Source organism: Zea mays, chromosome 3, assembly GCF_902167145.1.
Source record: "Zea mays cultivar B73 chromosome 3, Zm-B73-REFERENCE-NAM-5.0, whole genome shotgun sequence".
Lineage (NCBI taxonomy): Eukaryota > Viridiplantae > Streptophyta > Magnoliopsida > Poales > Poaceae > Zea > Zea mays.
Genome location: NC_050098.1, coordinates 160,447,092 through 160,455,290, shown reverse-complemented (window position 1 = coordinate 160,455,290; position 8,199 = coordinate 160,447,092). Strand labels below are relative to the sequence as shown.

The 8,199-nt window shown below is 46.9% G+C and overlaps 1 long non-coding RNA gene across 1 annotated transcript; it reads right to left on the bottom strand.

Moving 5' to 3' along the window:
* Window positions 1-3,352: 3,352 nt before the first annotated feature.
* LOC103650829 (uncharacterized) lies at window positions 3,353-4,003 on the bottom strand. The gene is made up of 2 exons (XR_564406.2): window positions 3,889-4,003; window positions 3,353-3,785 (listed from the first exon to the last, which is right to left on the bottom strand). It is a non-coding gene; the product is annotated as an uncharacterized lncRNA (long non-coding RNA).
* Window positions 4,004-8,199: the final 4,196 nt, after the last annotated feature.

The following is an 8,199-nucleotide window of genomic DNA, read 5'->3' as shown; positions in this document are numbered from 1 at the left end:
AAGCATAAGAAAAACTTTTTGTTAAACAGGGATTTCAGGAGAAGTAATCCAAGGAAGGAAATGCAGGAATCGGTTAAGCACACAACTCCTATCAACTAATGCATCAAGTAAGTGAGAAAGATTTTAAAAGTAACAAGGAGGTGGCAAATGCACCGGGGCTTGCCTGGAATAAACACTACGTTAGTGTTTGTTAGACGTTTATCACTTGACGATCAGCCTTTGTTCCGATACTTGCTTCATCTGTCCATCTTCAGGTTCGTCCATCAGCATCACCTTGTGGAGAAGCTCACGCGCAGCGACATCTTGTGGTTGACTCAGCTTTGGTTCTCCGCATCACGTGGTCAATAAACATACCTAAATGATTTGCATAATGCACATGAATGCATAGCACTGACTTCACTGCACAACTAAAATTCCTCGCATAAAATGCCGATAGCTCCTACCGGCAAAGCACTAAAATTACTAAGCAAATAAATTCAGCTTACCAGCATCAAATGTGACTCAATACTTGTGAGAATGTTGATAAATTCTGGCTCGGGCTTGTCATCGAACATCTGACAGGTGTTGAGATCTTCCGCCCCATGACCCGGATGGGGCTGATCACGAGGAGGCGAAGCACGGCGAGACGCGTATCGGAAGAGCTACTGAAATTAAAGACGATGACACGCGCCATGACGAGGCGGCATATGGTGGGGAGAAAAGAAAGAAATAGGAATGGACGACGACGAGAGAACAGCACGGCTGCGTGGGACTTGGCGATAACGGCGAGCTAAAGCGTTGGTCAGCTCGGCAGACACGACCAAGAAAATTGACGAGCACACGCGGGGCGAGCAGCTGAGTGACGATGGCGGAGCTTGCTAGTTTAACATGGAAAGGACCAACAAAGTCAACAGCCAGTGCGACTAGATGATGGAGCGTAGTCTAGCACCTTAATGACGACAGCCACCAGAAGGGCGAAGACGAGGTTGAGCAGGGGAAAAACGGGTTCAATGGCTTGACGGCAAACGCGAGCACGCGCAAAACCCGATGGATGAGAGCGGGTGCACCGCAGAGACGACGAGCAGGCACGCGAGCGCCAACGCGAGCCAGGAGTAGGCACGAGCGCTGGGGTACAACAAACGACACTCGGCGAACACGCAACGAGGCACGCAACAGCGACGACGGTCAAATCGGCAACAGAGCGTTGGCGAACTCGATGAACACGACCCCGGTCGCGTGCTGACGTGGATAGGACAACAGTGGTTGGCGAGCCTAAAAGAGGAGCTTGCACAACGACAACCAACAGGGAAGCACGCACGCGCAGCCTGAGATAAAACACGGAACTGGAGCTGAGCACGGCCGAGCATGACAAGGAGTTCCAAAAATCGACGTAGGCAGCACGCAATTGGAAAACAGATCATCAGAGTCGACGAGCATGTCGTGGATACAACGTGGGCCGACGACGAGGTCCATGACGAGCGTCAGGGATAAGTGACGATGATAAGCTCAGCAAGACACAAGGGCCGAGCGACGACATCCGCGACTGCGCACGAGAAAGCCGGTGAACTCCACGAATCAGGGGCAACCCGGCACGACGATGGTTCAGCAGATAACCGTGACCAGAACTGGACGCGACAAAAGGAGCCCAGGGAGGCGCGAGAGCGTGGCAACCAGAGCCATGGCGCACGCGAGTCCTGGTAGCATGCCGGTGAGCTGAAGATAGCAACCACGACCAACACGACCGGAGGTCACAGGCAGAGAACGGACACGCACCAAAATCCCGGGCGCGACGGCGGCCTAGGCCAGAGCCGCCCGCGGCCAGGAGGTCTGCGCGGCCACCATGGCCGGCCAAGGCGAGCGCAGCACGGGATCGGACCAAGAAACTCCGGCCAACAGAGGGATGCGCGGTTGGGGAAGATGGAGCACCGAGCACGCGTCCATGGGCGAGCTGGAGGAACGCGCGCAGGAAGGTAAAGAGCTGTTGGAGAAGACGACGTGCGCATAGTCCTGTAGGTTTGGGCCGTGCCTGCTGGGCCAGCACGAGCCCGGCACGAAATTAATGACACGAAGCCCGGCCCAGCACGACTAAAAATTAATCGGGCCAGCACGGCACGTTACACGGGCCGGGCCGTGCTTTGGTTGGCGGCCCGACGGTCCAATTAGCCCGGCACGCTATAGTGGGCCGTGCTCGGGCCAGCCCGACACGATTTAGGGTTTACTCACGTCCTAATCCTCACGCAGCTGCGCCGTCGCTCCTCGCTCATTTCATTCTTCCATTCCCGACGGCTCGACTGCCCGCAGCTCCTCGATTCCTTCGTGCACTCCTCGGTTCCTCCGTCCACCTCGCTCGCCTCCCCGCATGTGCCTGGCTGCCGCGCCATCTCCATCCATCGGTGTGGGTTAGCAACGAAGCTGGACAGGGAAGCGCGACGACTTGACAGAGCAGAGCGGCAATGATCTTGCCTACTGTGGCGGCTGACGAGAGCAATCAAGGCAGCGCAGCGGGTGCAGCGCCAGGCGAGAGCAGGCAAAGCACAACGGGTGCAGCGCCAGGCGAGAGCAGGCAGAGCGGCACTAGGCGAGAGCAGGCAGAGCACAGGCTACAAGCAGCGGATCTCATTTTTTGTTGTGTTTATTTGTTGCGTGCCGTGCCTGGGCCAGCACGGCCCGATGAAAACCCGTCGTGCTTTAGGGCCGTGCTGGGCCTTACTTCTACTCACTTGGCCCGATAAAGCACGGCCCGACTCTATTTCGTGCTAGCCAGACCCGACTAACCGAAGCCCGAAGCACGACGCGTGCCGGGCCGGCACGGCACGGCGCAAGTTGCAGCACTACGTGTGCGCAGGAAAAATCAGAGGGAGAGAGAGATAACGTCGAGAGGAGAAAAAAATCTCCACGCCGCAGGAGAGCTTCAGGGCGTGCAGCGCTGGAAGATAAGGCTGCTGCTGGGCGGCCAAAATATCCCAGGAGAGGAAGCGCTGCGCAGAAAAATCAACGCCACGTGCAGCAAGGAAAAAAAACCCGAGAGAGAGAGAGAGTGACGAGGTGAGAGAGAGTGTGTGCCAGGAAGCCAACGCGAGAGACACACGAGGAGAGGGCCAGGCACAGGCGGTGGCTTCAGAAAAATCTAGGACGCGATAGAAACAAAGGAGCCTGGTGTCCACGTATGTTGTAAGAAGAAAAATATCAATGCACATCACGGTGGGAGATGAGGATTGGCTGGAAAAAAATCTAAAAAGACATTTTCTCCTTTTTTAACACAAGAATATCCTTACGAGCAAATATCTGGTGCGAGTACTGTTCGGCTGGATTTTTCCGGTTCTGTAGCAGCTAAAATACTGTAGCTGTGTCTCATATAAATACCACTAGCAGCAACCCAAACAGTTACTTTTATTCGAAGATTTTGAGCTAGGCAAGAAACACATGGACCGAACAAATACGATATCGGTTATACTAGTATAAACTGGGTCTGACACAATTTAAAATAAGATACATTCATCTACTGCTCGAACACCTGATCGCACTGCCATAGACAATTTATTAGAGAATCAAATCTTCATCATTTTTCGTGGACTTGAATTCTCTAGTTAGCCACATGTTAACCGTGACAGTATTCGACATCCACACCCGTCTCGCGTGCTATGAACTTACCGTGACCACTTGTTGGTCAGGTGACGGCTTCTGAGCGCGACGAGAAGGATGTTATTCGGCGAGTGCAGCTTGGACGAAGAACAGACAGAACGGTCCGCGCGAAGATGTTTGACGGCGGGGTGCTTCGGCGTCGAAGGACTGTTCTGATGACTCAACTGCGGTAGCGTCGTAGCGATGAAGCAACAGATCTATGAGCTTCCATAGCAGTGGAAGGATTTTGAACACGACACAAATAACAGGACACTACTCATAGCCGACCTGACCATGGAGGCACTATCACCGCGGAGCCGGGAACGGCAGAGGAAAATACAATTTTTCTAGGAAATTTCTAGGGTGCATGGCGAGTCTCTCACGCATGGCACGCAAGGCAGCAGAAAGGAATCGGCTCACATTATATAACAGCTTGGGGACCGACTGAGTGGTCAAAATATCAAACAACTTGCATGGCGCGCTCGTGAGTCTCTCACGCATGCAAAAAGCCACGGTGGTTGCCGAAGGAAATGCACTAGCCAACCAACGACACCTAAGAAGTGCATGCGCTATGTAAATTTTTTTATTACTCGCTCACAGCCAGCCTGAAGGAAGTGCGGTGGAGGTTTTTTTTTCTAGCAGCCGACGTTCACCAACCACACATACGTACGAGATTTTATTTCCTAGAGAGAAGAGAGGATAAGCTAGGAAGATGACCTGAAAATTTCCTTGAATGAGTTGCACGTTCACCAAGGAAAGAAAAAAAAACAAATCTTTCTTTTCCCATATAATCTCCATATATCTCTAATAATTATCTATTCTTCTCTCTAATTTAAATTCGTACACAATAATAATCCCAATTTTTATCTTAGGATTACTGCTCCGCTTGATTAGAATTCATACTACAAAAATTTTAGAATAATTTAGGTTTGAGTAAATTTTAATTTCAACTTTTAATCAATTCTTCGTCGTTCCGAAATTGCACGACACGAGCCGTCACAATTGGACCCTTTCTATTTGCGACACAACTTAATTAGTGTTAACTACAAAAGTTTTGAATAATTCATATTTGACTTTATTTTGAATCCAAATTTTAAATTAAATTCATGCCGTTCCAAATTAATGTGACACAAGTCACAAAACCTAATTTTGATTCCTAAAATTATCATTACCCCACGCTGGTAATTATTTTGTGACTGGTCATTCATTACTAGGCCAAACGACTTATTGGGTAACAACTTAAACTTTTTATCCCTAAGTTTATTATTAACTCATTTCGGCAATTATTAATAACTAGCACTTGCTACTCGGCCAAATGACCTATCTGGTAACAAAATAAACTTTTTCTACCAAGAAATAAAAATAAAGCTTTCTCTAGTTTTATTTTACCTGAGAACATAAAATAAAATTTTGATTCTTAAATACGACTTTAGCAAAGCGACACACATTTTCATCACAAACCATGTATAAGCATTACAAGTTATATTATTTTAAAGTGAATGCAACACATGATTAACCTTTTCGGAATAAACACATGGGATGCTGATGCTCAGGATGATGTCATGCTTAAATTTTTGTGGCGCTTAACACCTAGGGTGTTACAGCTCAACCTCCCTAAAAAGAAATCTCGTCCCGAGATTTAAGAACAACTAAAGGCTTGAGTTAAGAGGAGAAAGATATGGTAGTACTCACGACCACTTTGAACTTTTGTACACATTGACAGGATGGTTTACAACACTTCACTAGTTGATTGAAAAAGGCTACATTTCAACATCACAGATTTTACACTGAAGCCAGAAATTCTGGAAAATTCTCCGCAAGATAATCTTCGAATTCCCATGTAGCTTCATCTTCGGAATGTTTGTTCCATTGCACCTTATAAAACTTGATTGTTCTCCTTCGAGTGATGCGATCCTTCTGATCTAATACTCGTATTGGATATTCTGAATAAGTCAGATCTGGCTCCAAATTGACCTCTGAGACATCCATAACTTGCTCGGGCACTCGAAGACATTTCTTCAGTTGTGATACATGAAACACATTATGAACGGCAGACATATGCTCTGGCAACTGAAGACGATAAGCTACAGGTCCACACTGTTGTATGATTAGGAAGGGACCAATATAGCGAGGTGTGAGTTTTCCTTTGACGCCAAAGCGATTAACACCTTTCATTGGTGATACCTTTAGATAGACATAATCACCAACCTTGAACACCAAGGGTCGACGCTTTCGGTCAGCATAACTCTTCTGACGAGACTGTGCTATCTTCAGGTTGCGTTGGATAAGTTGAACCTTTTCCTCAGCTTCATTTACCAGGTCGGGTCCAAAGAAACATCTTTCTCCAGGTTCAGACCAGTTTAAAGGAGTCCTGCATCTTCTACCATACAGAGCTTCAAAGGGTGCCATCTTGATACTCTCTTGATGACTATTGTTATAAGAAAATTCTGCAAGGGGGAGACATTCATCCCATTTTTCTGAAAAGACCAGAACACATGCCCTCAACATGTCTTCCAGTATCTAATTGACCCTTTCTGTTTGACCACTCGTTTGAGGATGATAGGCTAAACTGTGAATTAGTTTAGTGCCTAATGACTTATGCAATTCCTCCCAAAACTTGGAGACAAATTGTGGACCTCTATCTAACACAATTGTCTTAGGTACTCCATGTAGACTTAAGACACGGGCGATGTACAGTTGAGCATAAGTGAGAATAGGATAATTGCTCTTGGCGGGGATGAAATGGGCTGACTTGGTAAGACGATCCACAATGACCCAAATAGAATCATACCCTCTCGATGTCTTGGGCAAACCGACGATGAAGTCCATACTGACGTCTTCCCCCTTCCAAGCTGGAATAGGCAATGGTTGTAGTGGTCCGGCAGATTTTAAGTGCACAGCCTTCACCCTTTGACAAATATCACACTTGGCGACATAGAGAGCAATTTCAATCTTCATTTTGGTCCACCAAAATCTTTGTTTCAGATCCTGATACATCTTGTTACTCACCGGGTGAATGGAGTATCGGGACAAGTGAGCTTCATCAAATATCTGTTGACGTAGCTCAGGAACTTTTGGGACTACCAAACGGTTTTGGAACCAAAGGACACCATTTTCATCAATTCTAAAACACGTAGCCCTTCCTGTTACAACTCGCTCCTTGATATGAGCTATTCCCTTGTTCACCTTTTGAGCATCAACAATTTGACTCTGGATAGTTGATTCAAGAATGAGATTAGCTATGCTTCCTTGATGAACTATTTCCAAATTCAACCTTTCCATTTCCTGGCACAAGGTAACAGTTAAAGGTATTGCCGAAAGACAGTTACACTGAGACTTACGGCTAAGTGCATCTGCCACAACGTTAGCCTTGCCAGGATGATAATGAACTTCAAGGTCATAATCTTTAATCAACTCTAGCCACCTTCTCTGTCTCATGTTCAATTCAGACTGGGTAAAAATGTACTTCAGACTCTTATGGTCAATGTAAATGTGACATGTATTACCTAGCAGATAATGGCGCCAAATCTTGAGCGCATGAACAACAGCAGCCAACTCAAGATCATGGGTTGGATAATTCTCTTCATGATGCTTGAGTTGTCGAGAAGCATAGGCAATCACGCGGCCTTCTTGCATCAGTACACATCCAATGCCAATGCCAGAAGCATCACAATACACATCAAATGGCTTTGCGATATCTGGTTGAGCTAGCACTGGTGATGTAGTCAATAGCTTCTTCAGCTTCTCAAAAGCTTTGTCACACTCAAGTGACCAAACAAACTTGACATGGTTTTTGAGAAGTTCGGTGATAGGCTTGGCTATTCTAGAGAAATCTGGAATAAAGCGACGATAATAGCCCGCCATTCCAAGAAAACTTCTGACCTGATGTACAGTAGTGGGAGGTTTCCAATCGACGATATCCTTGACCATGCTCGGGTCGACAGCAACACCCTCGGCAGACAAGACATGGCCTAGAATTTGAATTTTATCCAACCAAAACTCACATTTGCTAAATTTAGCATATAATTGGTGTTCTCTAAGCCGCGTTAGAACAATACTTAAGTGGTATGCATGTTCTTCCTTGCTCTTGGAGTATATCAGGATATCATCAATGACCACAACCACAAACTGGTCGAGCTCCGGCATGAACACAGAGTTCATTAAATACATGAAGTGAGCTGGAGTGTTAGTCAGACCAAAGGACATAACCAAATATTCGTAAAGACCATATCGAGTAGTGAAAGCGGTCTTGGGAACATCTTCAGGACGGATTCTTATCTGGTGATAACCTGACCTATGGTCAATCTTGGAGAACACTTTTGCTCCTGTGAGCTAGTCAAACAACAGATCAATGCGAGGGAGAGGATATTTGTTTTTGATAGTCACCTCATTGAGCGGTCGGTAATTAACACATAACCTGAGTGTTTGATCTTTCTTCTCACAAATAGGGCAGGACAACCCCAAGGTGATGAACTTGGCCGAATGAAACCTTTATCTAGCAAGTCTTGCAACTGAGTCTTTAGCTCTGCTAACTCCTTAGGTGGCATTCTGTACGACCTTCTAGATATGGGTGCGGTACCTGGCTGCAATTCAATTACG